The 18307-nt window shown below is 42.0% G+C and overlaps 2 protein-coding genes across 5 annotated transcripts in view; one reads left to right on the top strand and one right to left on the bottom strand.

Moving 5' to 3' along the window:
- Window positions 1–680, top strand: part of LOC143842419 (uncharacterized) — a 168155-nt gene extending 167475 nt beyond the window's left edge. Inside the window, exon 3 of the transcript XR_013233098.1 lies at window positions 116–680. The gene's annotated coding sequence lies outside the window, so the exon portion shown is untranslated. The remainder of the gene's footprint in view (window positions 1–115) is intronic.
- Window positions 1–18307, bottom strand: part of LOC143842420 (uncharacterized) — a 93445-nt gene that overhangs the window by 30360 nt on the left and 44778 nt on the right. Inside the window, exon 3 of one of the 4 annotated variants that reach the window (XR_013233102.1) lies at window positions 8313–15473. The exons of the other annotated variants lie outside the window; for them this stretch is intronic. The gene's annotated coding sequence lies outside the window, so the exon portion shown is untranslated. Of the gene's footprint in view, window positions 1–8312; window positions 15474–18307 lie in introns of those variants that run through there. 4 annotated transcript variants of the gene reach the window in all.

The raw sequence follows: 18307 nt of genomic DNA, 5'->3' as shown, positions 1-18307 counted from the left end.
AAGTCTCTTAACCACTAAATCCATATGAACTTTTTTGCAAACAGAAAAAAAAAAGATCAAGGGCTTGGCTGGCCCAAACTATGTTTCCTCTAAGAAAAAGGCATTCCATTTACAGAAAAAAGAGAATAATTTCTGAGGATACCTCTTTCTGGCTGCTGACCCCAAGAAGGAAGAAAGAGCAAGTTGTAGAAGGAAGATGGAGCATTGCTTCCACAAGTTCCAAAGAGGACTCAGAAGAATTATTCAAGAAGATATAGGACAAGTGGACTACAATGGAAGAGGTAGAACTGTTCTCTAGAACTTTTCTGATAATCATCTGTAAGTTTTTATTTATATTGCATTTGTTTTAAAAGCCTAATTAAAATAGCATAAATCTGCTAGTAATAAACTGTTATTTATGCCAGCAAGGAAAGTAGGACCCCTTAATGCTATGTGTATTTTTAGCCCCCACTGGTTTTTAATATGACTTCAATGTATTGTCTGTTACAATGTTTATTTTTATCCAATAGTTTTTCTATGGTTGTTCCCTGCCTTGAGTCCTGAGGTGCTTTGGCAAAAGGCAGATATCTAAATATTTCAAAGCAATAAATAAAATATACAACTGGATTTTTCACACTAACCTCAGCTCTGGTTTTATATTTATAACAGACAGTAGCATCCTAAACAGAGTAAATGCCTTTTGTCAATAAGACTCAATGGGTTTAGAAGAGAATAATTCAGCTAAACTAGCACTGTGGCTTCTGACTGAAGAATTAAGTTGAGCAGATTTTTTTAGTTCACCAAAAATCTTAGTATTCAGATCTTTGTTTCCAATAACAAACGAAAACTGATAGTGTGTTTTGTATTCTGTGTACTGCTCTGTACATAGAATTATCTGAAGAATCAGTGGAACTCCCCTGGAAAAATAAAACAGATAGGGGGACCCCCCTCCCCCCCAAATATGAAGTAAATAAACTAGCCCAAAATAATACCTTGCTCAGAGATCATATCTTAGGCCCATGGGGAAAAGAATTACAGTATTTGCTGGCGTATAAGACTACTTTCCCCCCCTGAAAAACATGCCTCCAAGTGGGGTGGTCGTCCTATATGCCGGGTGCACTTCAGTTGGGATAGACATAGCTGACCATAGTGGCCCATAGTACTGTAATGTAATGTAACAAACTCTATATTTTGAGTGGAAATGTTGGGGGGTTGTATTATACGCCCAGTCGTCTTATATGCCGGCAAATATGGTATATATTTTATGGTATTTGCCTTTCTTATAATCAAAGGCAAAATATTAACTTTTGGTCTTTCTGCAGATGGAGGTTCTTCAGCCCTTCAGGAGTTTGACTAATGGATAGATGGACTTTTCTCCCAGGTTTGGGTTAGATTCCAAATCAGACTTATTCAAGGGGGGAATAAATGTATATATTGCAAGGCTGTCCAGGGCCTGGCTTGAGTCTATGAGATAACTGCTGGGCTGTGATTGGTGGCTTGCTGTGATTGACAAACCAAGGAGCACGGGGAGAGGTTCATTTTGCTTTCCCTTGCAGCCTTGTCAGGAGGCAAAAATCCGCAATAGGGCAGAGGGAAAATGTGGGAGGGGTCTCCCATGAGGAGGGCAGCAAACATGAGGTTTACTATCCTGCGTTTGCAAGCAGGAGGCCACTCGCATTTGAGCCCTCCATATGGAAATGGTCATATAGTTGAAAAGAAGATGGCCAGCACCAGGTGCCTGCTTGGGAAGGGAGAAAAGGCAATATTAAGGCTGCTGAATACCAACACCCAAATAGTAAATTGATTCTTTTGAAGTTCACCATAATAAATACATTCTGTAGCTTCAAGTTGGTAGCTGTGTTGATATGAAGCAGCAGAACAAAGTTTGAGTCCAGCGGCCCCTTTAAGACCAATTAAGTTTTATTCAAGACAATCTTTTGTGTGAAGTGATCAAATGCATTCAAGAATTCAGTTTTCTTGTATCACAAATTGATTGCAGTATGGAAATAAAATGTCAAATTACTCTGGGTTACTCAGCAATGATGAGCTTGAACCAGCAATGATGAGCCTGAAAAGCAAAGACATGAGCCTGACTACCAAATTTAGATTAGGTACATCTATCATCTTTCCAATAGCCACTTATGGCTGTGAAAGTTGGACGATGAAAAAATCGGACAAGAGAAGAATCGATTCATTTGAACTCTGGTGCTAGAGAAGGCTTCTGCAGAATCCATGGACAGCAAAAGTTACAAACAAGGAAATACTACAGTGCATAAAATCTCACTTAGGTCCATTATGCACGGGCCATAAGGCCTGCACTCGTGGCAGCAGCGCTTCGGTTAAAATCACAGAGAACGCATGCTGCTGTCACCGCGAGTGCAGGAGCCTCCCGGCTCCGGGCTCCAGAAGACCCGCATTAAGCAAACGCGGGATCTTCCGGAGCTTCCCGGGTAAGCCGGGGCTGCGGCAGCCTGCCGCTGTGCATAATCAGCAGCGCTGGGCTTGTCGGGCCGCCCAGCCTCGACCTGTGGCAGCACGGAGCTGGCAGGGGTGATCCCCTGCCACCCCCCATTCCCCCCAGCCCCTCCCCACCTCCCCTGCCCACGCCGCTGCACTTACCTCAGCTGGACCTCCTAGCCCCAGTGTAAAGCGTGCGCGCGTGCTACGCCGGGGCAACCCAGCATGCCCCGCTCACATGCATTCATGGGAAACGGTGGGGCATTGTGCCTCGCCGCAACAGCATGGCGCCAGCGCACGGAATCTGGCGCCGTGCATAAAGGGCCTTACTTTGGCCATATCATGTGATCCAACTCGATGGAGAAAGCAATTATGCTAGGATTGGTCAGTCGAAAAAGGAAAGAAGTCCAACAAAGAGCGTTGTGGTTGGATATGATCTGGAGTGCATGGCTGAGGGAGGTGGTATGGGATTGAGGATCGTGGCAATTGTACCATGGGATCACCAAGAGTCAAACACAACTGGATAGTCGACAACAAGGGAACAATCGCCATAAACACTGGTGGAGATCCCGAGTTACCAACTCTCACTATGCTTCCTTAAACCAGTTTCCCTAAACTAATTCAGAGACCTCCTATTTGGGTAACAGGATGGGTCAACCAGATTCTAGTCTCCACTTGACCATGAATCTCACCTGGGTGACTTTACATTAGTTACTCTCTCTCTTGGCCTAGCCTACCTGACAGGTTTGTTGTGATAATAAAATCGCAGGAAAATCCATGTATACCATTATGCTTCATGGAAGAAGAATGGTAACAAAGTGTAATGGAGGTTTCTCATATGGCCTGCCTGCCTATGCAGCTCTCAATCTGACAGGGGCTAGCACAAGCAAGCAGATTTGATTTCCACTGGGACCTGGTTCCCATTTAAATGTGTAGTGAATGCTAAATTTGCGAGCAAAGCACTATCACACTCCACATGGAGTCTACGAGCCCCACCCTATCTCACCTCCAGCTGCTGCCATGGGTGCAGATCTGATCTCTTGTGTATTTCCATATTCAAACAAAACACAGCAGAGAAGGTGTTTGCCCATGAACATACTGCATACACAGATGAAAGAGAGCACATTTTCTACCTTGGACTATGATTTAGAAATATGTCCATTGCAGCCAATCTGAGTGCTTCAAGCAATGACTTCAAGGAATGAACAAATACATTTCATGCAGGTGGAATTTGTTTCATTAGTAATGTTTACATTAAATTAAATTTTAGTGCAGGAGTGATCTGCAACACCAACATTCATAATTTTTAATGGAAAACTGTATGGAACATGTGTAAATGTCAATGGATCTGAAAACTATTCTGTGTGTTCTGATTTGCAGGACTTTATTAATTTAAGAACATGTTTATGGGAAACGGTGCCACTACTGCCAAGTGTTTCAACATGAATAGCCTATCTGTTTTCCTGTTTTATCAGTTAATTTTATTTTTCACCAGTCATAATAGAATCTTTTCTAGGGAATCTTAACTTTTTAAAAAGCTGAATAAGCATAATGTATAATTAGTGGCTTATCTGGCTTTACTTCAGTGTTAAGTATGTAGTAGATCTTTTTTTAAAAAAGAAAATCTTATGTGGTATCAATTAATGTTTTTTAAATGTAAAGTTTTGCATTAAAGAGCTCATTTTTTTAAGATCTCATTTCATTCTGACTCTTTATTAACAGTACAGGGGCTAATCTGAATATTAAGGTGTGGTACGAAGTTCTGGCTGCCCATGCAGAATCTCCTTGAGCCAGTTGCAGGGATTCAGATTCTCTAAACTAGTGACAACAAGCACTCTGGTATTTGGCATTTCTCTGTTTTCCAACTAGCAGTATGTGGGTCATAAGTATGTTTTTCCATACTAAGTGACTTTCTTATAGAGGGCTCATGTTCTGTTATAAAATTGGTACCATTTAGCAGTAGAACATTCTTATGCTCTGATACAACAGGGAAAATCATACACACAAATGCAGACTATTTCTGACAAGTAAAACAGCTTGATTTTTAGATGATGAAAAATTTTACCATACCTGGATTAACATTTGACAGAGTCTCCAGAAATAGTTTCAGAGGCTTCATTCAGTTTGTGGGCTGTGAATTGTTTGGCTTTGTCATAGATTAAATCTTTTAAAGTGCAGTTCTTCCCCCTGGCACTGGCCATGCTGCTAGAAGATAAGGCCATCAGCAACTATAGACAAACATAAGCTTAATCTGAATATGAGTAAATGCAATATAGTGCATGATTCAGAAGAGCTTGCCTGTAAACTACTCTGTACAATATCTGTCCAGCATATATATGGCATGTATCCATGTAAGAGGAGCTCTAAGCAGCAGCCATAGCATTTGAAATTGGCTGACCATGAGAAGGGCATAGGAAGACATTCAGTGAGATGGGGCTGATCCGTGTGGTCCTGATCCCAGCAGTTCCAAGCACAGGGAAAATCCCTTTTTTGCTCCTGACAGGCTGATTATAACTTAAATAGATGGATAGATGTCCAAACCTATCCTGGGCTGACATTTGTCTGGCCACAGTACTAAAGCCCTCTACACAAATGATTGCTAATCAACTAGAGAAAATAGGTTTATGGACAAAATCATAGACCAATGCAGAACATTTTTGATAACATGCCAAAATGCCACATGGTGGATGTTTAACTACCTTCTTATCAGGTTAACAAAGCTAGAAGTCTATATGAGCCATTTTTTCCTGCTGCCAGTGCAATCTGAAGCTGATGGTCATGAGAATAGACCATGATTTCCTTGTAGATGTGTTTAGTAGGGGAATATGATGAGTAAAGCAGTGCATGGTACTCAATGTCTTTTCGGAATGGATTTTTAAAGAACATTTCTAAGGGACTGATGCTTCACTGCTGAAACCCATTGTGTACGGCATGCACTAATTTGGCCTCAGCGTTCCTTCACCAATTCAGAACTAGAACAATAAGATTATACAAGTAGCCAGACCGGATGATGGTCCTGTCCTAACTTCAGCATCACTTCCACCCAGGACTCTAAGAACTTTTAAGCCCGGCTACTCCTGCCTGTCTTGGCATGTTTGATATATCTTTTCTTAGCGCTAGAAGCTTTGTCACTGTAAGAGGGACATTTTACAAGCTGTGGATTACTTCAGCAAAGGAAAAAAGGCTGAAAAACAGCAGAACAAAAGTCTTGAGGATGGTATATAATATTGATCTTCAATTTAGTAAAAGGAAATTTCAGAAGCATCAGACAATGTCTCATCTGTTTAATGGCCGCACTTGTTTCCTTTCTGTGCCATTCTTGGGCACGAGCCAGCCTACAAAGGACTTGCTCTGGGTGCTTTCTGTTATTTTTGTCACACTGCATGTAGATCAAAGAGTTAATAAAACCTCCCCGCTCTAAAAGGTCATTTCCAAACTAAATGCAGCAATTCAAAGTGGGAAATGGAATGAGTGCCAAGGAGATGTTTAATGAAGTAACATTCTAGCTGTATCCTTTCAAGAACATTTGCGGAATTGTTTGATTGCTTTAGAGTACACAGGAAACAATAAACCTACACAGCACTAACAGGGTCTCTGATGGTTACATTTTGCTGAAAGGCTGCCAAACTATTTGGAATTATAAGTACAGTATAGCCGAGGTTGAATTATCTCATACAGTAGAAATTTCACCACATGTTCTGCATAGCAGAATAGTTGGGGGGGGGGGGGGGAGAGAATCCATTTTGTGGCTTAAATACTCAAATACAATTAACCTGCCTATTCATGTCGAGCATTATACAACTATTAAATAGCATTAAGCATACTTCTTGGGGCACATTCTCACGATACCATTATCCCACAATACATGGCTGCCATAAGGGCTGCACTGAAATTAGCTCCTGCTGTAACTGATGGAGCTTGCTGTGATCACACAATGCATTTCTCATGAGCTTATTTTAGTTGAGCAAGCAGGCTAATGCACCACAAACCAGTGCAACGTAAGAGCATGCAGGAAACCTGGGTTCAAGTCCCCACTCAGCCACAAAGCTTGGTGGATGACCTTGGCCCATTCATTGTCTTCCATGCGGGGAGATTAAAAATGGAGGGAGACCACCTTGAGCTCATTGGAACAAAGGTGGAATGGGACTGTGATATGTACCATGGCATTCCTTGACAGCCTGCATGCACATAAGCCACTGGATATTGTAGTTCATGTGTAGGTTCCATCACACTTTGCTATTAGTGAATATGCATATCTTCCCACGGAACATCCAGGGTTTTCTTTCTTTCTTTCTCAAGTCTTCTAATGTCAGGTGTTGCCTCTTTATTCCAGTTGCATACTATGTTCTCTTTCCCTTCTCTGTTGGCCATTCCATCCCGCAAGTGTGCATAATGAGGACTAGATAGCCAGCTCAGATTCTGTAGCTCACTGTGGTTGTCCTGTGTCAGTATCACAACAGATTCTGCCCGAGTTAATTTCTCCCTAGTCGAATGGTATTTGGGACTTTTAAGCTACTGCAGGCAAGGATACAATACTGACCTTTTTGTCCACCTGGCAATCAAGGTGGCTGAAGTACTGTTTGGTGGGATGTTTTTGGCTTTTGTTTAGAAGGAAGGAGGGAGAATGCATTCTGATAAGAAATCAGCCCTGCATCTAAGCACAGAAGATTTGGCAATGTGAAAGCAAGTGACTGACGTTGTGTTGCCTTGCTGTACAGGCAACAATGTAGAGGTATCCAATAGATAACAGTGTAGTCCAAAGTTTAAAATACATGTTTTAGACTTCTCTATTTGGATCAGTTTCTTTTATACAGTCCACTGATGTTCAAGAAGAGCTTCAGGTGCTTTCTTTGAACTTTCTACCATACTGGAAGCCAGCCAAGAAGAGGTCAGTCCTTTGAGGTTTAAGGATCATCAATGCCGTCTTCAAGAGTCCAGAGGGAAGGAGAAAAAGGAAATCTTTCAAAGCATGAACATGATGAACAATGATGAACATGACTTCACCTGTGCCAAGAGCATATATTAAGCTTAATTCTGCATTTCCTCTAGTTTGTTTGTACTTATTTCTGATGTGTTGTGGAAGTATAAAGCACACCTTCAAAGGGAAGAAAGGGCTCTGCCAATAAGTTCTTGACTATTACTGTTAGATGGATCAATAACTGGTTGACGGATCACACCCAAAGGGTGCTTGTTAATGGTTCATCATCCTCTTGGAGAGGAGTGACAAGTAGAGGGGATCTGTCCTTGTGTTGTTCAAAATATTCATAAATGATTTAGATGACGGAATAGAGTGGGTACTTATTAAATATGCAGATGATACTAAACTGGGAGGGGTAGCAAACACAACAGAAGACAGAATCAGAATACAGGACCATCTTGACAGGCTAGAAAACTGGACTAAAATGAATTTCAATAGTGATACATGTAAAGTTTTGCATTTAGGCAGGAAAAATCAAATGTATCATTATAGGAAGGGGGGACGCTTGTCTTGGCAAAGAGGATCCAGAGGTCTTTCTTTTATCTGCCCCCCTATATTTATTATTTATTCACCTCATTCACGTCCCAACTTTCTCCCCAGTGAGAGCTCAAAGCAGCAGATATCCTTCTCCTCCCCTTCGTTTTATCCTCGAAACAACCTTGTGACATAGATTAGGCTGGGAGAGAGTGACTGGCCCATTGATGATGTTCAGATAGTGCCAACCATGAAAGGAAATAACACTTTCTCCTTGGCAGGCAAGCAAGCAGAGCTTTGTTAAGACTGAGGGCTGACTTGGCACTGGCAGCCCTGGTTCAGTTAACTGATACAGGATTCCTGCTGAATCCTCCCTCAAGTCAGGGAACCCCAATTTGGTGTCTTGAGTCTCTTCACCCGCAGAAGAAAAGTTTTAGGGGGTTTATATATTGGAAAGCATCAAAAGGAGGAATTGGGATAGTCTCACTCCATAAAGTCTATAGGTAGTTGGATATACATCACTATGTAGTTTTGACCTGACAAAGGATTGCACAAGGAGATGTAGCTGGTATTAACAAAGCTAAAGCTTAAACGAATACAGGAAATGTTTGTTTTTGTTGTGTTTTATTTTTTCAGCAGGCTTAAGCAGGTTCTCTAGAGAGGCAATACAGTGATTTTCAAAATTAAAAAACCCTGTATTTTTAAGCAGAATCTTAACTACGAAAAATATTCTTATTTCACAAACTGCCTTAAAAAATGTTTCAGTGCATTCCCAAATGCAATTTTTAAATAAACACACAAGCACAAATATCACAACAGATACTGTCATGTTTTCAGTCCTGTATGAACATTACATAAGAGTAGATGTACAAACTTTCATTGTGCTACTATACCTTTTCCCCTTTTAAACTGATTCAATAGAAATTTAAATAATTTAAATTTAAATTAGAGTATTTCACCAATGCAAAAAAGTTACACAAAGGCACATGTGGATTTGTTCATTAATGTTCACACAGGAAATATTTTTATTTATTATTATTTATGAATTAGATTTCTATACTGCCACTCCTGGACCAGCCAGCTTGTGTCAGTTTACAATAAAAACACTAAGTCCCCATAAGACAGCAAGGCTATGCCATCTTGCCAACAAAACAGCAATACAGAAAGAAGATAGAATAAATGGCATAGATGGTGGCAATAACTATCCTTTACTAGACCCTTACTCCTCAGCTCATTCATTCCCAGTTGTGTTATTTTAAAAATATGTTAATCAAGGGGGCAATAATTGGCCCGGGGGGGGGGGGTTGTCCAGATTTCACAAGGTTGGGGGAGGACCCACTCTTATTAGGCCACTCTTATTTTACCCTTTAAATAGATTTTAAAAGAAAAGTAACAATCTGTCAGGTCTCAGGATAACTTTTAAAAGCCAGGTTGTGCCACTTAATAAGTTATTACTTTATCACTGTCATTGCACAAACTGCAGAAGTGATAGAATTCAGGAAGTTATTTTCACATAGAATGGCATGTTCTCATCAGATTAATGGGAAGCAAATAAAGTCTCCTCCTCCTCTGCCATCCAGACCACAACAATACGGCCTTTTTCTTATCTCCCTTTTGGTTGAAAAGGAAATAAGTGTCGAACCAAAACACTAGTTAAGTCAGTAGAAGCATTTCATGCAAGGCGAGCATCATCTGAAGAGGCAATGATGAACTAAACCATATTTACACAAGCATTTGAAATAAAAGCTTTCAGATCTTGCAGGAACACCCTCCCCCCTCCCAATACACACACATATGCACACACTCAATTGCATGGCCAGTCTGCTTAGCTCCTAGTTATATATCTTCTGGCTACATGTGAAATCGACTGAATCTGGCCACTTTTGTTTTTACAATGCTAGAATTATATATTTTGTTGCAATGAAAGGAAGATGAAAAATTTCCTCCTAAATTCTGTGGGGGAGGGTCACAAAATTTCATTATATTTAAATTCTACACCACAGCACATTCAAATAAAAAGCTCTGGCATCTCATATTAACTGATGAGCTTTATAGAACTGGTCATAATTGCATGTGTGGGGTTTTAATGACTTGCATGTAAAATATCTTTGGTGGTGGGAGATCAAGGCAGAGCAGAGCTGTCTGCCACAAGATGATAATTCAGGTAAACACAGGCAACAGTCAATATGCAAATAGTCCATGGTGACAGATTTGTCTTCCATTTAAGGCTTGTTTGGCTGGCTGAAGCTACAAGAAGTTCAAACCAATTCCATACCTGCTGAAACATAAAAATAACAAACATACCTCTCAGTCAACTCTTTCCTTTTAACAGAGAAAGAGAGGCCAAGGTCTGCCCTTAGATCTCCAAAGTTTTGTTATCATCAGTATTTCTAGTAACTTCAGTGACCAGCAGCAAAAAAAAAACCTCGAAGAAATATGCCTTGGCTGAATTATTTGGAAAAAGAAAGAAAATTCAGTGGTTAATTAAAACAGCAACAGAAACTAGTAGCTCTGCTGCCAGATGTTTTTGTGTCTGTGTGCATAATGTGCAAGGCACATTAATCAGCCCTCACTAACCAAACTGCTGATAGTATCACAGGCAGAAAAGTGAACTTTGAATGCTCTGCAAGTCCAACACAAAACAAATGTGTATCTCAAATCTAAATTTTATCATAATACCAGCAGCGACCCTGGCTCAAGGTAGAGCATTTTGCATGCAGAAGATCTAAGGTTCAACCCTGTGGCATTTCACTGAAAAGGCAGCAAGATGGAAAGAAAGCTCTGCTCAAGAATGTGGAGAGTTGCCCCTAGCTAGAGGAGTCGCTAAGGACATCATGAACCAACTGTCCAACTCTGTTTAAGGCAGCTTCATTTAAGGCAGACAATCTCAGAATGGAGTCCTGTACACTTCATTATTCAAATAGGCCAGTACATACAATAAGCAGAGATCTGTTACCATGGAAGCAACTCCCCCCCCCCTCCAATCCTTACATGTATTCTAGGGAGGAGGAAGGCACATAATGTTTACAGCAGGGATTCTTCTGACTGTCTGGAGAGCAGCCTTACCCATGCCCCCCGACTCACCATTCAATCATAGCGGTTCAGGTCATCAACAGAAACCCAGTGCTGAGCAATGATAAGAGAGTTGGATTAGGACTAAGGAGAATTAGATTCAGATTCCCACTCACCTATGTAGCACAGTAGCCGACCATAGGCCAGCCACTATCTCTTAGTGTTATCTACCTCACAGGGTTGTTGTGAGGGTAAAATACGACAAGTAAGTCATGAGCTCCTTGGACAATGGGCTGGATAAAAATGTGAAAGCCTTGATATATGATTATCTCCTGATTTTGGGGGGGGGGTTGCTTTCAGATTTCTGTTTATTGTACTGAGCAAATGAGCACTGTTTGAGATGAGTTTCCCTGATGTGCACCTGGCTGGGGGTCCAATCATGCAACTATCACCTGATGTGTGTCAGATGGGTTGTGTATTTTGGCATTGAGGATTCCAAAATTAGGGCAAGAAATTCAGATAACAATTTTGGAACACTGAGTGACCTTTCCTTGCCTTTCCTCTAAGCAATCACAGCAAATCTGAATAAGGAGAAATTGGAATCTGAGACGATGGGCAGGAGTGTCTAGGAGATACTATTGTAGTGTTATGAAAAATACAAGCAGTGACCTGAGAGAATTGCAGGGAGATTTTCTCTTTTCCTGACACTAGCACCCTGGCAGCAAGCCCCCTACACACATCTGGCTCCACCTTCACCACCACAGTGGCAGGAATGGATCCCCCTCATCCTGCCCAACTTCAGCTTCCCCACAGTAGCAGCTCAGCCTGACCAACCCTAGCCTTGTAATGACAGCCTATACCCCTCAGCTTGCTTGACCTGAGTGTCACTGCTTCAGCAGCCTGACCACTTTATCTCAGATAAAGTGAGGCCATGCTCTTAAATCTGAAGATATTTGCAAATTTATATTATACTAGGGGCAAAACCCATTGCCCCAAGGAATACAATGGATGCTAGCACATATACCTGCACTGTGATTTTCCTGTGTTCTGGCCCTCCTCCCCCTGCTCAAACTTAAGATCCAGTGTGGTGACGTGGTTAAAGAGTAGCAGACTCCAATCTCAAGAGCTGGGTTTGATTCCTGATTCCACTTCCATATGGAGCCAGCTGGGTTCCCTCCCTTGCCTGGGAGAGAGGAAAGAGGCTGAGAATGAAGCAACTTACCAGCAGCAGGACCTTTCGGAGAGGCCAGCACCTCTTCTACGCAGCAAGCAGCAGGAAAAGGAAGAAGATGACAATAAGCCTTACATTTGGCCCTCATTGGAAACGTGCTCTCTCCCTATTGGCAGCATACCCCCCAGGAAGGGCCAATTGGGTAGGGAGGCATTGTCTGTATCCAATTTAAACTAATTGGTCCTCATTGGCAGATTTGAACTGATTGGCCCTCATTGAAAGAGTGCAATTTGAACTGACAGGCCCTCATTGGCAGAGTGTTCTCTCCCTATTGGCTGCAGACTCCCAGGAAAGACCAATCAGGTAGGGATTGTCTGCATGCAATTTGAACTGATTGGCCCTCATTGTCAGAGTGCAATTTGCACTGCTGGGCCCTAATTGGCAGTGTGCAATTTGAACTGATTGTCCCTCACTGGGAGAGTGGTATTTGGCAGCATACTTCAGGTTGCACCCAACTTCAACTGTTTATTGATCGTGATATTCAGCTGTTGTAACCCACCTGAGCCTTTGGGGAAAGGTGGGCTAGAATTATAATCTGTGAAAGAGGTAAGACTAAGAGAAGGACTGGTCCAGTGTTACTCAGTGACCTTCATGAGTGTCAGGATTTGGACCCAGGTTTCACCAGCCCAATACTCTAGCCTGTATGCCACACAAGCTGTCACACATACAGCATTCTTATAGTATCTAAACCACATTGCATGCACGTTGAATAGCTGTAACCTTCTTGTAATGTAAACACATGAACTATGATCACTGGCTCTTTCATCCGCAAAGAATGAGGGTCTTCTGCATCTGATCACTAAGGATTGACACATGAAGCTGCTCATACAAATTTGCTCCATCATCACCAGTATTTGTTACTCAGGTTGGCAGCAGCTCTCCAGGGTCTCAGCAGAGGTCTTTCACATTACCTACTGCCTAGTGCTTTTGCCTGAAGATGCGAGGAGTTGAATCAGGGTCCTTATATGCCCCCCCCCCGTCCACCCCCTCCAAATGTGGCTGTGATCTGAATGAGGTTTTAAATGATTTTTATGTTTATTTACTGACTGAGAAGAATGGGACTTTTGAAACTAGTTGATATCACATTCCCCTGGGTGTTTCCGCACAAGGACCAGTGTTGGCAATTGGTCCCACAAAGCGGAAATGCTATTTTAAAAAGTGCAATCTCGTCGTTATGCATACCTGCCTTTGTAGTGGAATCCAGTAGCGTTTCAATCATTTCCTACAGGTTTCCGGTCTCGCAAAAATCGCTAGAAAGGAAGCAATTTTTTCTGTGCTTGGTCCCACCCCTGGCCATCAATCAAATGAACAGCCAATGGGCGGTTGTTATCATGCTCCGGAAAAGCCCCTTTCCCTTTAAGAACAAGTTTTTTAAAAAAAGAAAAACACACGTTGCAACGAATATGCCTTGATTCTTCCTAATGGAAAGACCCATCTAGCTGGCATGTGAGCTGGTGAGTCATCATTACCACATTCCCCCGAGTGGAAAAAAAATCCCCTCCCCCGCACGGGTGTGATTTTGGGGCAAAAATAAAGGGAACTTGCAAATGGGGCTGTGTTGTGCTTGGGGACTAAAGCAGTTCTGTGGAGGGGCTGTAGCTGGAGAAGCCTTGCTGGGTGAATGAAGCCTTGCTAGTTCGTTGCTTTCTGCTCGCTCCATGAAAAAAAAATGGCGACCGCTTCGCCGGAAGTACAGAGGAGAGAGCCAGGGGGAGGGACTTTGTTGGAACCGCAACAATGGGAACGCACAGGTCTTTTTCGCTAGTGTTGCAGATTGTTCGCAAGAGTGTAGCGCTTTTCGGAGAGTGAATCCACTTTTCCCAATTTCCCTTGAGGCGCTACAACGATTCGCTTTTCGCGGGACTGTTTCTGGACTGTTGCAGATTGTGTGTGATGTCTTGTGGAACTTCAAATTAGTAGCATTTACAATTTGCAAGCCTTCTGCTACATTAAAGTTGTGCGGAATGTACCTCCTGGATCCAAGGTAGGCTTCTTTAGGAGTGGATGAAGCATAGCCTCTTTTAGAGCTATGAAAGGACACCCCTCCCCCCCATCCAGGAGGTGTTAACCACCTTTCACGGTCAGCTAGTACCCCCCTCAGCAGATTTAAGTAGCCCAAAAGGACTACAGACAGATATTAGCCTCTAATCTCTAAGGCCTGTCCACATCTCCAGGTTGAGTAAACTGAAACATATCTCACATATCTGGACATCAGCATCCTGGCATCATCAATGCAATGGGGTACTGAGCAGTGTACCTCCTCCTGTATGCCAGATCCTAACTGACCACTCTGAACAGCTCCACTGCCCTCCACTCTTCAGATTCAATCATGCTGGAAAGGTATTGCCTCTTTGCTGCCGTAACCACCATGTAGTAAGCTTTGCAAAAATGCTTTAACCCAACTTACTGGATCTGTCCTGAGTTAACCTCCACTGTTGCTCAAGCTGCCACCCTTGTCTTCATGGTCTTCAGCCCCTCACTAAACCAAGGGGTACCTGGGAGCGAAAGAGCACCTGGAAGCGATTGTGTCAACAGCCCTGGTCATTTCCTTTGGGGCTTTGACAGGAGCACCAACTGTTACATAATAAACAACCAAAAAGATTGGACTTTGATTCAGGTTAATTGCATTCCAAAGAGTCAACCTAAACCCTTAAGTTCTGGGAGTTAGGGTAGTCATATCATTAAACAGGTTTCAATGGAACACACATTTCTGAATGTTCTTCCCACTATTCACTATGAGAATGGGGTGATGTTCTCATAGACTGCACTCACACACTCAAGGGATTTTGATGTTCAAATTTTAGGCAGATAAGAGAAAACATTTCTATTCTATGCCCATTTAAAATCCCACTTGTGAAGGAAAGGAAGCATGAAAAAGCTTTCCCCACCTTTCCTGGGATCCTCAGATAGAAGGGAGGAGAATCTCTTGCTCTTCCTTCCAACATGGAAAAGGGGAACAAAACCTTGTCCCATCACAAACTTTACTTCACTTTGCCTTGTTCCATTCTTTTCTCCCAGTCCACCATTTTCTTCCACTTTTGTTGATTTTCTATACTGGCATTGGCCCAGGTATAAACATGCTTTGTCACAATTAAGCAACGTACAGAAAAGGAAAGTCAATGAGAGATCTTTACCTGAGTGCACCTTATTTTATTGGGTGGGCTAATTTATGCTTGAAGTGTCTCTGTGCTGAGTGGGAGGGAGCACTCAGCTGGAACTTCCAGAAGCTTTTAGACAACTCCTCGTGGCAGGCCTGCTCTGAAGCAGTCACATCATGTGTGCCTGCATAGAAGACACTTGATGAACATCAGTTTCAGGTAAGTGCAATCATGTTATATTTCTCTGAAGGGGAAAGAGATATCAGACATGACAGAAAAGTAAATACAGTAGGTCAGAAATAGGCAGCGATGAGGTAAATTTGAATCTCTTTCAGCTCAGAAATGACGTGGTAAAGACTCTTCATAAAATGTAACATCCCTTGTTCCATAGCCCCATGATTTTTTTGCTGTGTTTTAAAAAATGATTTTCCTAATATATGCATATGTACATTGTGCAATTGTTTGGCCTTTGCACTCCTCAAGAAAGTGTTCTTTGTAGAGTAAAAAGGTCCTAAAATAGATAGCCTACTGAGTGTTGGAGAACTTTGCAAGATCTGGAGAGGAGCTATAGTCAAATCACATCTGCTTATATCCTTCAGCAGCACACAACAGAGAAGCTCTGATAAAAAGATTTAATTAGCCAATTGTAATAAGTGCTGATCTAGGATCACATGGAAATGATGCAAATTTTAATGTATGAGATGATTCACCAAACTGTCCAGAGTTCTAGTGCCATTCTAAAGACATGTTAGTGTAACATCAGATCAGTTATGGAGCCAGTTGTATACTGTGTTGAGACGGTCAAATGAAAGAGAATAACAGTTTAGAAGGATTAGCAAGGAGAACACAGGTTCCTGTAGAACTGCAGTTCACTGCTGTGAAGCACAATCCCTATGAGGAAAGGCTGAAGAGTCTAGGACTAAGGGGGGGGGGGGACATGACAGAATGTATAAAGCTATGCAAGGGGTAGAGAGAGTTAACAAGAATTTTTTCTCCCATTCCCAAAATACTAGAACTCAAGGGCATTCTATGAAACTGATGGACAGTAGGCTCAAGACAGACAAAGGAAATGCTACTTTACACAGAGAGCGATTACACAGAGAGCAATGGCCACCAGAATAAACAACTTTAAAAGGGGATTATATAGAATCATGGAGGATATCAATGGCTACTGGCCATGGTAACTTAGGGGAACTGCCACATTCAGAGACATTAATCCTTTGAAACCAAAATTAGACAGCATCAGGGAAGGCCTAAGTCTCAACATCCTGTTGTTGGCTGTCCAGAGGAAATGGTTGGTATCTATGAGATAGAACACAGGACTAGATGGACCATTGGTCTGACCCAGCAGACCTTAAGTTCTTAAATCAGTGTAGACAGATGCATAGGCTACATCCCCTCCACCAGTGATATGAATACTACAAGCAGCAAAATTTTGCTTGTACATGTGGCCAAGCCAGTGGGGTTCCAGAGACTTGGCTGGAGGAGGGAATAGATCTAGATCTTACAGCTTTGCTGCTCCCTCCACAACAGTAAAGGGCAAACACTGAAACATTCATCCTTCAGAGATGTTATCATTATTGTTGAAATACCAGATCATTCTTCTCTGCTAGAGAACCCCTGACCTCTCCAATGTCTTTGATATATTTAAAAGCACTGCAGCTATAGGCAGTTGAACGTCAGTTACAGATAACTTTAGATAAGTTCTTACTGTAGTTACTTGGTCTAGTTACTTAAGTACACTAGTGCAGATTTTGGATGTCTATTTACCCTAAAAAATGCATTCCACAAGGGTTCAAGCTTCATCAGCGGCCTTTTGATGTAACCTTTACATCAGAGAAATTTGCAGATCAGCCACTTGGTCCTCGTCATTGACATTCACCAAACATTGTTCAATGTTGATTCCATGAGAAAGGCAGCTGCTAGAAAAGGCAATGTTACATTCTTTGTTTCATTAACAAACCTATACCTATCTCTGTGGTGAGTTTGCTAATTTATCAGGTGAGACTGCACAGAAAACACAAAGATGAAAACAGGGTTGTACTTATCTGTAACTGATGTTCATCAGGTGCCTTCTATGCAGACACAAATCCTATGCAGGCCTGAATTTTTCCTAGAAGCTTAAACTGAGACTATGATATTTTGGTCATATGAGAAGATAAGATTCACTGGAAGAAACAATAATGCCAGGAAAAGCTGAGGGCAGTAGGAAAAGAGGACAACACAACATGAGATGAAGGAGGCCATGGACTGAGCAAAGCTATGGATGACAGGACGTTTTAGAGGCCATTAATTCATGGAAGTGACTTGACAGCACATAACACATACTGCTTGTCTGTAGACTGCCTCAAGCACCTTGGGTGGACAGGGTAGGCATTTTTTTAATGAATACATTAACATTGGCCTAGTTCCTGCATCATCACTTGATCGTATGCAGTGAACCCTCCGCTATTCACAGCCTCAGTCTGAGTATTGGGTCTCACCCTTTTAGTGCATTTCTTGGTGTAGTACAGGTTTTACCATCCTGTAGCTGCTCCCAAGAATATCTTTGGGGTTTGGCTACAAGTTCCATAGAGGTAGTGATGTTTGTTTGCTGCACTCACTGGATCCCTTGCTGCTTTGACTGGATCTTCTTATCATGTGCAAGGCAATGCAGTGTTCTGCAAATGCAGTGCAATACAGGCATATATGGCCATGGAAATTGTGCTTTCTGAGTGCTCTTAGTAAAGATTCCTCTCACACACCCTCCTCCTACTTTTTATTGTTCCAAGTATCCATATATACTTCACGCCTCTGATAAAGTGGAAGCTGGCTCAGGAAAGATTATTCCACAACAGATTTGTTAGTCTTTAAGGTACACATAGTTAAGAATTGCAAATGCCATATGCTACTACGCAATGCATGTTAACCGCATTTGAAAGCTGCAGACCTTATCAGAAGCTGCATGGAAATAAACACATGGGACCAGAAAATGCAGACAAGGCTACAGTACAGCTTATCAAGGGAAATCAGCAGGTACTCAACTGACCGTGCTAAGTAACCTTGAGTAACATGGCACATTCTAAAAGTGAAAGTGCT

This window comes from Paroedura picta, chromosome 7 (genome assembly GCF_049243985.1).
Source record: "Paroedura picta isolate Pp20150507F chromosome 7, Ppicta_v3.0, whole genome shotgun sequence".
In the NCBI taxonomy this organism is placed as follows: Eukaryota; Metazoa; Chordata; class Lepidosauria; order Squamata; family Gekkonidae; genus Paroedura; species Paroedura picta.
Note: the sequence above shows the minus strand (reverse complement) of the source record. Positions and strands in the feature narration are given on the sequence as shown.